Below are 14,712 nucleotides of genomic sequence, written 5' to 3'. Positions count from 1 at the left end.
CTCAAATGTAGCCGGTTTTATTTTTGGCTGGCCCGGGTCGCTCTCTAGCAGGAAACGTAATGAGGACCAGGACTGCACGCACATAAAGAGCGTTCCCTTTCATTTTTTTCAGGCTCCCACACGGTACTGCAAATAAACAAGGGAAAATAATTGCAATCAATCCATTAGGTTTAATCTGCTTCCTCTTAATCCCCACCCTCCCCTGGGGAAGAGGCAGGAATGGGGAAGCGGAGCAGAGCCGGGCTGCGAATGGGTTTCTCTCTCAGCCCCCGGGAAGGAGCCTGGATCTGGCAGATGGCGGGGGTGGGCAACGAGCATCCTCCCCCCCATCACCCTCCCTGCATCCCAGGCTGAAGCCGTGCTGGGGGAGAGGGAGGGAGGGAGCTTTGCGAGGTGGTCTTCATGTGTGGGATCAGCTGCATTAGACGGCCCTTGGGGAGAACAACCTGATTTATGGTGAGTGCAGGAGGGGAGGGAATAAAAAAAAAAAAAAAAAAAAAAGGAACAATAAGATCTGGAAAGGAGCCTGATGTTCGCATCGGCTGGTGAGCAGGGCTGGGGGAAAGGCCCTGGAAAACTTCCTTCCCCTTCTTTATGGGTGCCTGGGGAGGGAGAGAGCGGCCCCCTGCTTAATCTCGCATCTGCTGTGAGGAGCTCTGCAGGGGCTGGGGGCTGGCTCGGGGGGCGGGGGAGGACAGCCACCGACCTGGGAACACAGGGACAGACCCGCGCGGGACCCACACGCCCGCTCCGGCCACTGTCACCCCCAGCGAAGAACCACCGCTTTGCTAAACCACTTGCCATCCCCAGCGTGAGGTGTCGGATAGCCTCACCAGTGCCGGAGAAAAAGGCAAAAAAACCCCATATTAAAACCCCAGGATGCACCAAGATGCTTTTGATCCAACTCCTGGCTCCTACGGGGAGCTGGGACCTTCCCTTTGCGGAGGGACAAAGATGGGAAAAGAAAGCTGAGCTTCCAGAATAGCAGCGGGGCTTTGCAAGTGAAACGCCAGCGCAGGGCGCCCAGCTGCAGCTGACAAACGCTAATCTCACCTATATTTCTTCCCCGTCCATCTGTCTGCCTGCAGGAGCGAGCCGAGCAAGTGTTCTTGCAGGTTTCCCCGGCAATTTAGCCTGGATTTGGGGGTGCAGCCAGCCACAGGGAGGGGGGGTTTTGGAGATGTTTCATTTTCCAGCCCCGAGCTGCGAACGGCCCCCGCGGTACCTGCCCCGCGCAGTGCACGGGGGTCAGCGCCGCCGTCAGCAGCCCCATGCCCCCCCTTTGCACCTCTGGGCAAAATCTGCCTCCCATATGCCGGTGAAAGCCGCATTCCCAAATAATGGGAAGCAGCTCGGCGGCAAAGCCGGGAGCGCCGGGGCGATGGCCATGTGCCAGCGCCGGGCACGACCCTTCCCCGAGGCTGCCGCGTGCCGTGAGAGCCCCCCTGTGCCCAGGGGAGTCGAGGTGGGGGCTAACGGCCCCCAGGAGAGCTGTGCGCCAGCTTTTCGCTTTTCACCTGCTCTTAGATCCTCACCTGAGGGTTTTCCAGCCCCACAGCCCAGACCGGGAGAGACGGGGCCGAGCCGGTGTCAGAAGGTGCTGGTTTAACCCATCGTCACACCTCTGTCGACCCAGGTCAGGGACACACGTGCGTGGTCCAAGCCTTGAGCGATTGTGGGTGCTGCTGCAGCACCCAAAGCTCCAGCAGAAACCAGGGCCGTGCCGGGAGCAGGATCAACCCGGCCCAGGATAAACTTGGCCCAAAAACGTGAGCGGGTGAGGAAGGGGCAAAATCAACACCCCCCAGTGCCCGGCAAGGCTGGGCAGAGGTGGGGAAAGTCCCTGTGTCTGAGGGTGTCCCCACAACCCCACATGGGGTAGGGGACACGGAGGAGCGGGACACGGTGTCCTAGCACGGGACACGGGTGTCTGGGCAGTGACAGAGCCCAGACCAACCCCCGCAGCCACCTCGCTCCAAACCACCCCTAACTCAGCGCGTCCAAGAGGTACCGTGTCTCACCTGGGAAGGAGGGACAGCACTGCCACCGCCAGCAGGGACAGCAGGAAAGGAAAAGCAGAGGGAAGGGAAAGCCCTGCCCTTCTTCTTCCTCCTCCTCCTCTTCTTCTTCTTCCCCAAATTTCCCCCAGATGCTTCTGCTTTGCCGCAGCTGGGCGCAAACCAAGCGAGGTGCTGATGGGGCTTTACTTAATGGATGTGGCCTTCCTGGAGGGAGCAGGGAGAGGTTAACCAGCCCCAGGTGGATGTGTTTGGGGGTTTAGCAAGGGAGACAACGTGAGAGGGGCTACAGCCGCCAGGGCAAGGCAGTGGTGTCCCCCCCGGCCGCACGCAGTTCCTATTGCTGCTGATGGACCATCTCAGCAAGTCCCAGCGCAGAGGGTCTGGCCCCGGGGGTGTGAGATGTTGCCCAAATAAGCTGAGAAAACCCATCTCCAGCCCAGCAAGACAAGGGTGAGGGTACAATGGAGCCCCCTGGGGAACCCCAAAGTAACCCCCCAGCCAGGCGAGCCATGGGGTAAATGGGGAAAAACACTCTGGTTTCCCTCAAAGCATCCCTCTGAGATGGAAACTGCCGCTGGCTGGCAACTCCACCGACATGGCAGGCTCCTGTGCGAAGGCTGGCTTCATCTGAAGCTGAAAAGAAGCCACCTGGGTGTTGAGCAGTGCTTTTGTTCTGGCAAAGAGACAGCAAACTGCCATCTCGGAGCACTGGGAAGGGAACGGAGAGCCACAGAAGTGGCCAAATCCCTCTGACGGAGGCATCACAGCAGCTCCCTGAAAGTCTACCCTGCTCCTGTGAAGGGCTTCAAACTCTGCACAGCACCCCAGCGCTGAGCAATTTCATAGGAAACTTGCCAACAGCTCATTTTCCTGGTCTTTTAATTATTTCCTTAACTTGAGTATGAAAGTGGAAGGGGTGGGGGAATGATTTACAGAGACTGGGAGAAAGTGGTCGGGTTGGTTTCCTTCCAAACGCGGCTGAAGACAAAATCACCGAGAGCAGGCAAAAAGCCTCCAAAGGGTCTGGAAGAATTGACTTTATCCTGTTTCCAAGGGAGGATGGGGCTGATGAAGGAGATCTTAATTCCCAGGCAAACTGAGGATGAGCTTCAGCCAGGCCATTGCTGCTTCAGAGGAGGCTTCCAGGGTCCCTTGCTCCCGGGGTGAGCGTGTAAACCCTGTCCTGGGAACACCGCACCCCTTGGGTGCAAAACCAGGCTGAGACCCGGGCTGGAGGGACGGCAAAGAGGTTTTAATTCCTCAAAAGGTGAAAAACCCCATGCAATTCATCCCAGTTCATCAGCTCCCCTTGGCCATTACTCGGTGACTCATTTTCCCCATCTGAAAAACAGAGAGAATATAAATCCTCCCCACATACAAGCTCCCAGGTTAGTTTATTACTCGTTTTAAAATAAATATTTGATTCTTTTTTTATCCCCAGCTGCTGGGTGTTGGAAATGTCTCTTTGTTTTAGAAACAAAACAAAAAAATTCGGAATAAAATTTTCATTAGACACGAAATGAGACTCTTCCAAACAAAGGGAGCGGAGCAAAACTCTGGCGACCGTCAGCCAGGACCGGGGGCTGCGCTCCCCTTTGCAGAACTGCCAGATGAAGTCCTTAGAAATACAGATTTCTGGTTTTCCAACTAGGGAGGCCGGGCCGGGCGCCAGGCGAACCGTGGGAAGGCAGCAAACAGGGGCCAACTCCCGTGCACCGGCGCTGACCCTCGCGCGTGGCCTCCCTCCCCACCCCCGGGCACGTCCCTGTCCCCCTCCCTCGGTGGGCACTTGCTGGGGAAGGACCCATTTGTGCAGCCCGGCCTCCGAAACCCAGCAAAATCCTGGTGCCGCCGCATCTTCGCAGCTCTCCGCGTCGCTTCGTGTCCCTGTGGGTCACCGCCACGGCAGCCTCGTGACAAAACCCAATTCTCGCTAATATTCATCAAGCTTGAAGAGTGAAAAGAAATAACCGATGTGAGGCCAGGGGGGATTTTGCTCAGCTCCTGAGCGGGGAGGAAAGTCTCCCGCCCTGCAGGGCCAGCCTGTCTTTAAGCTCAAATCCATCCCACACAAATTCTCCCCCCGCCTCGCCCGTTTTCCTTACGCAGCTCCGTAGCTGGAAGGGTTTTGTTCCATCTCTTAATTGCTTCAGACCTGCTTTTCAGCCTGGGATAATCAGGGCTTTCTGGAGAGATGCTTCGTCTCAACCCTGGAAAATACCCAAGGCAACGCGCACACAACTGCAAGGTCGAAAATCCAGAGGCGTAGAACAGTTGGAGCTCTGGGGGTGGATAACTACCACCAGCACCACCAGCACCACCAGCACCACCAGCACCACCAGCCCGAGCCCAAGCCCAAGCCGGGGTTTTCCAAAATAGCTGGAGGGAAGCAGCATCCCCCCCCGCACGCCTGGACCACGCCGGGCACAGGCATCCTTGCTGCCCCTCGCCCATTCCAGTGACCCGAGGCCAGAGGCATCAAAATGCCATTTTTGGGCTAAAACTTGGTGCAAATCTAAAGTACCCACCGCCTGGGCTGGGGGCGGTTAAGCAGGATTAGTGGAATGAGGTTGTGGGAAGACAAGTGAGGAGGGGGACAAAGTGACGGGGCCCTGACGATGCCCATCTGAGCCCGGCACGAGACCCTGGCACCCGCAGCCCCCCCCGAGAGAGGGGCCACCCCCTTGTCACCCCCTGGCCAGGCTCTGGGCTCTGCCTTACCTTCCTCCCCCCAGTTTGCTGCTCCTGCAAGGTGCTCCCAGTGCTGCTGGAAGGGAAATGAGAAGTGAGGTGAAGTTGACGGGTGCCACGGTCCTGTACCATGCCCAGGACACGGACGGGGACGGGGGGTGATGTGCTGCCACCCCCCAGCCCTGGTCTCTATGGGAGCCCAGGTTGAAGCACCCAGGGGGACGCGGGCTGGGCAAAGTGCTCAGTCCTGCTCTCCAGGGCTGGCTGAGAAACGGATTTGCCCCCCGTAGACGCAGCCCTGGGGGGGTCGATCCCAGCCACACACCTCCGGGACCCCCCCGGGCAGGGCTGCCTGCACAGCCCCAGGAAAGAGCCGCCAACCAACCCATTTCCTTCCAAAGAGCCTCAATTTTACACTTGAAGTGAAAGGATTGAAACATTTATGATTGAGCCCCGGCTAAAAGTTCCTGGGAATTGCCCGTGCAACCATATGGATTTGTTCCCTGGCTTAAAACACACAAACACAAAACCCCAAAGACCCCCACCACCTCCCCCCCCACCAGCCCCAGCTTCCCACCCCCTTCCTTCCTCCCCTCAGCTCAGAAAAAGCCGCTCGCTCTCCAGCCGCAGCCGCTGGTTTCAATTATCTCCATGATTAACTTTCTTCGTTTTACAGGCGGTTCCTGCCAGGCGCCCCATTTCCACCCCGCTGCGGTGTGGGGAGCAGCGTGGTCGGGGAGGGGCGGCAGAACCGCGGGGCACCCCGGGTGCCGGGGTGGGGGCACGGCGATGCTCCAGCCCCGCGGGTGACGGGGAGGATGAGCCTCTGGCAGGGTGGTGGGATGCCGAGCTGAAAGGCTGCAGGCAGGAAAAACTGAAGGGAGGAGGAAGAGGAGGATGGAGGCTGGGAGAAGTGATGGAGGGGGTCAGGAAAGGTTTGGAAATGCGGGATTCGGGGGGGAGGGAGCGGAGAAGAGGGGGGAGCTGGTGCTGGGCTTGGTAAGATGGACAGTGGGAACGTCAGAGAAGCGACGAGAAGGGAGCAGCAGGTGATGTGTTTTATCTCGTTGCTCCCACGCATGCTCAGCCCCTGGGGTTCAGCCCTGAGCACCCACCAGCCTCCCCCCCAGCACCCATGGGTGCTGCCCCAGGGCATCGGGGCATCGCCGTCCCCTCTACAACAGCTGTACCCAGAGCCCGCCGGGCTGCGGACGGCCGTACCCAGCACAGCTCAGCACTGACACCCTTCTCCATCCATCTCCTGCCCCTTCCACCAGCTCCAGCCATCGCCGAGGATATTTTGGTCCAGGGACTGCAGGGAGCCCATCGGTCCCCACAGCTGGGGGTCGCCCCCAGCCTGGGCCCCTCCTTGGTCCCCACCCTCCGCAGCAGCGGGAGAGGAGCAAGGAGGGACCACGACCCCCTTTGTCAGCCCTCGGGGGAAGCCACGAGATGCCCCAACCCACCATTCCCCAGCTATAAATCCTGCCCCGATTGCCAGCAGGCGCTAGAAGCTGATTTCATTCTAATTTCCTTCTCTTGACTCAAGATTGAGCCTTTAATCCCCTCCAGCAAGCAGCCCCTGACCATACCACCTCCTCCCTCTCCCCTTCTCCTTCCCGTCCCCCCACTGGCCCCCTGCCCGGGCCGGGCAACCAGCGGGGCCAGCTGGGCTCCATCGCCAGCCCCGAGGGGCTCCCCCACCAGCCCCGTGGTTATATGACCCTTCCCCTTCTGCTCAGCCAAAGGGGGGGCGACTGTGGCTCAGGTTGCTGCAAAACCTGGGATGGGTCCTGGGGTCCCCCCTTGAGCTGGAGAAGGGTGGGGGGGAAAACCAAGGGGCAAAAATCTCTGCTTTTAAGGGGGGACAGAAGGTCTCGGGGCTGTATATGGAGCCAGGGAGCACACCACGCTATGGAAATCTGCTGCGAGGGTCATCACCTCCATGCCTTTTGGGCCCAAACAAGTAGCAAGTGGTTAAATCACAGCCGGGGGAATTCCAGCTGGGTGACGGGACACACTGGGACAAGGCGGCTGCTGCGCGGCCGTCACCGTGGCTCTGCTAAGACGGGCCTGGCTGCCGGGGAGGGCGATGGGGCAGATGCCCGTGGTGCCCCCACGCAGGGGTTGCTTTGCTCGCCAGCCCCATGCTCCCCCCGGACCACGGCGTGGGGACGCACTGGACCCCCCACCTTTCCCACGCCCAACCGTGAGTCTGGGCTGAGCGAGGCACAAGCTGGAAGCCAGCGCTCAGCCGGGGCTGCGTGCAGACAATTAGCAGATTGGAGCATCGTTAAGGCTGCCAGAAACCCTCGACGAGGGTCCGTGGGCTTCTGCCAAGATTTCCCGCTCATCCCCATCTCCCCTCCCAGCCCCCCATTCCCTGATGGCCCGTCACCCCGGGGTCGCTGTGCTTGGCCGCTGCTGTGGGGTGAATGCAAAGTGATGGATTGAGAGGGAAGACGCTGATAGGGGAGAAAAATGGATGTTAGGAAAATACAGGGTGTTTGGCTCTGAAATCCGAGGACAGAGACCAAACTCTGGAGGTGGGGGAGCAGCAATGGCTGAACCCGGAGACTGGGGGTTTTGGCTCAGAGGAACTGGTGGGTCGAAGCTGCGAAGCGAGTCCATGTTCCGTTTACCCCTGCTGTACGCGGGGCTTACGGGTCTTGCTGGGCTCCGCACTGGGAGCGGAGGCATTTTGGACCCAAGGAGGGGGATGCAAGGGGAAGGGGAAGGGGGGGGCGAGGGGGGTCACCGGCCTTTCCGCACCTCCCTGCTGTAATCCCAGCCTGGGCGGCTGTAATCACTCCTTTTGTCCGGATGAAAAGTGGGGAGATTGGGTTACCAAATTACACCCATCTCGCCCTCTCCTTCCCGCTTCTTCCCTCGCCGGCTGCCCCCGCTGCCGGCTGCGGTTACCCCACGGACAAAGGTGCTGGCGGCAGGGGGCTGGGGGTCCCCACACGGGGACACAGCCCGTCCCAGGGCGCTTTCATCTCTCCCCACCAGCCTGGAGAGCAGCGATAACCCCTGCCCCGAGCAGGCTGCCTGGCGAGATAAGATCAGAGCCAGCGGGTAGACAAGGCTCAGCCCTTCAGCATCCCAAACCGGAAGGTTCCTCTGGTGCCTTCTGCCGCTTTGCAACTCAACCCGCTCCCTCCCGTCGCCCGACGGGGTATCGCATCCCCGGGGGCTCCGGCTCCAGCAAAACCAGTTGCCCTTCGCCTGGTCCTCGCACAGCTTTTCTCCCACTTCCCCAAGCCGTGCTGCCCCTTTGGATGTGGGGGACGAAATGGGATGTTGCATCCCACAATGGGCTCAGCGGCTTTGCCAAGCCATCCCGGCAATGGGAGTGCCCTGGGAAAGCAGGCTGCATCCCAGAGAGTTTGCTGCCGTGCTAAAACACAGGTTAATTCCTCCACGGCCATCTCCCCCCGAGTTGGTACCCTGGAGCCCCGAGCTCAGCCTGCCCCTCGCAGTCCCACAGCGCCTGGGAAGCATCTCCTGTTTGCAAGAAACAAGCCCAAAAGTGCCGCTTGGCCCCTGCGCTCTGCCAGGGAGGGATGAAAAGCCTCCCCCGGCCACGACAGCATTTCTTGGCTTTTGGGAAAGGTTATTTCATAACAGTTGGAGGCTCAGAACAGGGGCTGGGGAGGGAAAAAAAGCATCGGTCCAACCGAGCGCTGCTCACTGACATCCCGAGCCCCGGCCAAACTCAGCTCGGGTAACGCTGCCTTTTCCTCAGAAGGAGAAGCAATATTTGTCTGGGACGAGGGAGCTGGAAAGCCGGGCATTTCCGTGCTTTCCCCACTGGCCCCTTCCACGGCAGAGGACTGGGAGATGCTGCAGATCCCTGCGTGGCTGTGAGCATCCCCATGGCTCCGCGTAAGGTGGGTTTCGGTGCTCCGGGTCTCAGCCCGGTTGGGGACGGGGTCCCGCGGCATGGGATTAGTGCACAGAAAGCATCTTCCTCCGGGGACACGGGCTTTGAACGAAACCAGGGGTACGGGGACAGAGCAGAGGGCCAGCCCCCAGCAGCGAGTGTTAGACCGTGCCTTTCATCGGAGACCTGACAACCCACTGAAACGATGACTTTGTTCCCGAGAGAAACCTGCCCCTTCTTTGAAGTTACTGGAAGTCCCCTAAAATAAGGAGCCTTTTATGGAAAGGATAATTGCTCTTCACTGCGGCGAGAAGCGGTGGGGAGAGGGAATCAAAGGCAAAGAGCCTCCAGAGCATCTCTCCTGCGGGTAGGAGAAATATTGTGTCTGGCTGCCCCCGCCGCTCCTGCCCGCCCTGCTGATGCCTCGGTCACCTCTTGGGTTTCATTCATGAGGTTCCCAAAATAACTTTTCCTTTCTCATCAGGACAGGAAGCCGTAAGAAACAAATCAAAGTCCAAGCCTGCTCGAAACGCTGATTGCCCCGGCGTACCGAGCCAGCTGAGGCTGAGCGCTCTTGTTTTGGGTAAGCAAGAACAGGAGAAAGTGCTTTTTCATTTCCTTGAGGCGCCGCGAGTCACCCACACTTTGGCATCGACGCTTGCTCTGCGCTGCGTTCACACGCTGCCTCCGGCTCCCAGCAGTTTCCATGTCGGTGAATCTGACCCCTCATTTGAAGCTTTGCGACGCAGGGACAGCTTCAGCAGCCACCGCCCAAGGTGCTGCCGTGAGCCCCGCACCTCCCCCCACTCCCAGCCACGTCCCCGAAACTTTAACACGTGTGTTTGCATCACCCCAACACATGGGACCGGCTCCCACTTCCTCCGGCGGAGCAGGAGCTCAAGGTAGGGCTTCCAAATCCCTTCCCCAGCCCCTGGCCAGTGCCTCCTCCATCCCGGCAAAGCCGCTGACCCGGGAACCGCAGACAAACCACTGAGTGTTGGCTCTGAAATGCTGGCTGGGAAGATGATGCAGCCGAGGACCCGATGTCCCCGAGGAACCCTGCCAGCTCACCGGGGGCTCAGCCATTCCCACTCCCCCCCGCCACCCTGCCAGGGCTCTACGGCACCATCCCGAGCACCGGGACGGCAGCCGGGGCTGGGGGAGGCTGGCTCTGGCCGGCAGGGATGGCTGGGACGATGCTCCGCCGCCCCCCGCGCTCCCTCCCGGAGGCGAGGAGGATTTTGGCCAGGCTGTAACTATACGATGCTGCGGTTGATGCAGTTCAGGGGCTGGCGGCGGCTGGAGGTCCATCCTCACGCCAAGGTGTGGGGCAAACCCTCATCCTCAGCCCCTGCCTGGCTCCAGGGACCTGGCAACAGTGGAAAAAAACACAAAAAAAGGGCAAAAATGCCTCATTTCTGCTGCCAGCAGCTGGCACCGGGGTTGGGCCACTCCTGCCTGAGGATGGGAAGGGACCATGGCAGAGCGGTCCCTTTTCATCGGAGACCCGACAACCCACTGAGAGTTGTCCCAGAGAGGCAACTGGGAGGCAAGGCAAACCCGCCTTGCTCCCCGGAGATGCCGGGATGTTCCCCAGAGATGCTCCGGCAAAGCCCCGGAGCTGGAAGCGGTGGTGGTGGGGGTGAAGCGAGAGCTTCGCGCAGCACATCTGGATCTGGACAAGGACATCTGCCCGCAGCCCGCCGGCTGCAAAACATCGAGCGTGCACTGGGGGAACCGCAAACTCCCCCCTTCGTGGGACAGCGTCTGATCCAGCGCAGAACTGAAAACAAATATTTGCGCAAGATTCCCAGGAAGCACAAGTCGGGGGGAGGAGGGGATCCCCACAGCCACCGGCATGTCGGAAACGTTCACTTTTCCCTTCCTTTTCACATCTCTTTTATACGCTTGTTAGCCCGTGGTTTTAATACAATTCTGACCCACCCTGTCATATTATAAGCCTTAATACTTGGCGCCGCGGGGGTTGTTCAGTGCGTTCAGTCGGGCCAGGGCGCGGGGAGAGCCTGAACCCCATCTGCACGCGTGGAAAAGCACCGTTGCTGTAAAAACACATGGGAGCATTTTGTTCCTTCATTGGATGACAAAAGTGCATTAGCGGATTATTATTATTAAGCTGGGGAATGACAAATAATCCACCTCTGAAGAATGCCCTAGTGAGAAACAGCTGCGTAACGTTTAGTTATAGCAAATAGTTCCGCGAGGACCGGCAGCTGGCCGGGACGGACCGGCCTAGGGAGCCTCGGGGAGCAAAACAAGGGGAAAAAAGTGTCTTATCAAGAAAATATTTCATCCGTCAGGTGACTCCCTTTGCTCTTTGGCTAAAGGAAAGGCACCAAAAATAGAAGGCATTCAAGGAGTTTGTGGTGAATAAATAGAAAAGGGAACAAAATCGTGTTTGATTCTGGCTCCCGGGCTGCGGCGAGAGCGGCAACGGCCCCCGCAGAAATCTGGTCCGAGTTTCGTGCTCATAACAAAGCTGAAACCTCAACGAGTTTCACATGGTTTTGTGTTTCTCCCGCAGCATTTGCCGCAGCCACAAAAGCAGGGACTTGCAAAACGACCTCAACATTTTTATCTGAATTGAGAAATCTCTCCCTGGCCCCTCTGACTCATCCCAGCTATGAATGGCCGGAGCACGGAGCAGGAGCGAGGGTAACACGTGTGCACCAAACGTGCGTGACGTGACCCCTCTCCCACGGAAATCCTTTCCAGACAGGGCCAGCGCTTTGCTGTTTCCCCATGCCTGCTGCCACGCTTCTCCTGCCCTAAGAAATGGCTCAAGTGACACAAACCCCCGTCCCCGGACCCTCTGGGATGCTGCTGGGAAGCGCCGCAGGATGCAATGGGGACCGTGGGGACCGTGATCCGGACCCGCTCGGGCATTTCCAGGGGTGGTGGGGAAACGACGGCTTGCTCCCAGCGCTGCCTCTCCCATTCAGCGCCAGGAGGCAATTCCGTGATTTTCGTTTCACGCCGGTTAATTAAAATGTCTCCGGCTGCTTGATGTACAGGGGGATGTGACGGCACCGTGTCCCCGCAGGGCCTCGCCGTCGCGTGCAAGGAGGGGGCGATGCTGGGGCGGGGGAAGCATCGGCACTGTGTGCACTGCGAGACGACGCGTCTGGGAAAAGCTTAACACCGGCTGCCTCCGGGACCCGCGGGCATCTGCCGCCCAGGCTGTCCCTCCAGCTCTCCGTCCCCAAACGGCCGATGCCTCCGAGGGGCTGGCATGGCCGTTCTGCCGGCAGCGTCGCCCCGTCGGCAGCGGGATCACCCCCCCATTTGCGAGGAGGGGGAGCAGATGGGAAGGGTTCAGCCCCAGCCGCGGGGCTGCTCCGGGGCACCAGGGATGGAGCAGGCGGGAAGCGAATCGCGATGCTCCGGGGCCGCAGCAAAGCGCCAGCCGGCAGTTTGTCTGTCCCCGACAGCCTTTCGGCACCGATCAAACACCGCGTCACCCCACGTGCTTTCCCCGCCGGCCTGAGCTTTGCAGCTGAGCAAAAGCCGCTCTTTGCCAACTCCTGCTTTTTCTCCGGAGCATGGAAGAGCCTGGGAACGTCCCCCTGCCCAACACCTTTGTGGCACCCTCAAAACACGCTGCTCCCTCCATCTCCCCTCGCTTCCCAGGCAAAGCCTCTGCCTACAGACGCCGAGGGGTTTGGGATCCCCAACCTTCCCCAAAGCCGCGTCTCCAAGAGCCTTAGCGGGTTAAACGGCAACATGCGTCCCCCTCCCCAGCAGCGGGGTCTTATCCCAGGAAAATCCAATGGCGGGACCTCATCCCAAAGACATTGCTGCACTTGCAGAGTTTGTGGAAGATTTTGCGTGGGGGTTCGTGTTGGTTTTTTGTAGTTTCCTCCCCTCTTTGCTAACAGAAGCACCGCGGGACCCATATAACCAGGTACCTGCCCGTGTCCCCAGGGCTCCCCCCTGCTCCTGCTCTCGCTGCTCCGCTGACCTCCAGCTCCCTTCGGCTATTTGGGACGGGAGAAGGCTCCCCTGAGCGAGCAGCAGGTTAAACCCATTACCGCCTCCATGCCACGCTTCCCAAGGACGGAGGGGAAAGGGAAACAGCTGTATTACCCCTAATTGAAGTGAACTCGCAGACCTCTCCCTTCCCCCCCGACCCCGGGATGCAGCCAATGCTTCCCAAAGAAGCCGAGAAGGCCGTTTTTTCCCCAGAAAATATTTCTTTCACCTTCCAGCCTCCCGCACACCTCCCACATTAATTTAAAACAAATTAAACTCTGGCTACACCTGGCTCCCTCCCGGCAGCCCCGGCTGGACGGAGGGCTGCGGGGAGTCCCGGGGGGGTGGATGCGGATCCATTAACCATCCCCTGTTGCAAGCAGGTGCCAGCCCACCCAATCCCCAGTGCGGGATCCCCGGGGATCTGGGAATGGGCGGTGGGTTTTGGCAGCACGACCCCGGCCAGGTCTGTGCGGACCGCGGGAATCGGGGTTCCGGGTGGTATTTTGCAGGGAAGATGTGGCTCTAAGTAGCTGGGGGGGCTTTTCTGCTCGGTTGGGATTTTTACCGGAAGGAAGATAACGTCTATGAGCTTTTCTGGGGGAAAAAAACCAACGCCAACCGATGATGAAGACAAGACCGTTCAGTTTTACTGCTCCATAAATCAGCCCTCGGGCCCCCGGCCCCCGGATCACCCCGGGTAAATCATCACCTCTTCTCAAACAAAGTCCAGCACCGGCACAAGTGGGAACGGGAGGAAACATTATCCCGTTTTCCACCCCTGCTCCCCCCGCCTTCCCCCCGGGAGGAGGTTTTAGGTTTTCAGTGAAAGTCACTGCATATACTTATAATTCCAGTTTTTAGCAGCTGACACTTCCCCTGCTTTCCGTCAGCTGCAGACTCTCTGGTTCCCAACAAAAGGAAGAAACAAATAAATAAAAGCTGCTGTGAAACCAGCCACATTCTGCGAAGATTTGGGGTGAAATGAAAACCCAGCTTCCTGTTTATCAAAAAAATAAATGGGACAGGGAACGTTTTTGATGGCCTTTAAGGCAGTCCAGCCCTGCCTTTGCACCGACCACCTCGGGGTTTCGCTTTCCACCTCCTCTGCCCCCTCGGAGAGAGAAAATCTGGATCAAGGGGGGAAAAACTGAGCTGGGGACAAGTGGTGCTGCCCGCTCGGGGCTGGGTCAGGCAATCCCATGGGAGCTTTGGGCTTGCTTCATGGATGCTTTCCCGCATGGATGCTCTTTTGGAGGAGGTCGTGCTCCTTCCAGCTCCCGCCGAACGCTGCTGGGTTTCTGCCTCCTGTTTATTTTAGAGGGATTATCACGCTGGTTTTTGGATGGGCAGCCCGCTCGCCCTCCGCGTTCCCCGCCGGCTCCCTGCAGTAAGGGGGGTCCGTCGGCGCTGGGGCCGTGGGAGCCTCGGGAAGGGCTGAGGCCGCTCAGAAACGGGGCCAGGAGTTTTCCCTGGCCCCGGCGAGCTGTGGGAAGGGCCAGGGGGCTGCAGCCCAGCTGTGGGGTCTGGGCAGACACGAGGGAGGGCCGGAGGGGACCCAGAGGCAAAAATCTGCTGGAAAGATCCCATCCCGGTCCCCTCCACCTGCCCCAGGAGGAGCCCAGACATGAAATCACTCCCCGGGCCCTGCAGAAATGCCTTTTCCCTGTGACATTAGCAAGGCATGGCAGGCAACAGCTGGGACATCTCAGCTTTTACCTCTTACCTCCCATTGCTCCCAATTTCAGGTCCAAGATTAGCACAGCCCCTTTCCCCAGTTTATGGTTTATGGTTCCACGTGTTTCTTGCCCGGCAGCAACAGCCTCGCCTGCACCGCGCATCAGCATTTCTGCACCAATTCACAAACTCTGCCCAAAAATCACCCCTAAAATCTGACCGAGGAATAAAGAAAACTCCTCTGGGAGCTCCTCCTCACACAGTGATCCTGGTCCCAGGAAAACCTTGGATAAACCAGCTCCCTGCGTGCATTTTCCCCCAGGATTTATGCCTGGGGAACGAGGGGAATGGTGCAGCATCCCGTGAGGAAAGGGATCCGCGCGGCAGTTGGACCAATGCAGCATCCCGAGGGATTTGCTTGCGCCAGGCACCAGCGCTGGGCTGTGC

At 59.2% G+C, this 14,712-nt stretch overlaps 1 long non-coding RNA gene across 1 annotated transcript in view; it reads right to left on the bottom strand.

The window, feature by feature from the left end:
* LOC134524617 (uncharacterized) overlaps window positions 1-14,712 on the bottom strand; it is a 32,995-nt gene continuing 18,283 nt past the window's right edge. The window contains exons 4-5 of the long non-coding RNA XR_010073608.1: window positions 2,022-4,788; window positions 1-126 (exon numbers count right to left, since the gene is read on the bottom strand). This is a non-coding gene — a long non-coding RNA (uncharacterized LOC134524617). The remainder of the gene's footprint in view (window positions 127-2,021; window positions 4,789-14,712) is intronic.

This window comes from Chroicocephalus ridibundus, chromosome 17 (genome assembly GCF_963924245.1).
Source record: "Chroicocephalus ridibundus chromosome 17, bChrRid1.1, whole genome shotgun sequence".
Taxonomy (NCBI): Eukaryota; Metazoa; Chordata; class Aves; order Charadriiformes; family Laridae; genus Chroicocephalus; species Chroicocephalus ridibundus.
Note: the sequence above shows the minus strand (reverse complement) of the source record. Positions and strands in the feature narration are given on the sequence as shown.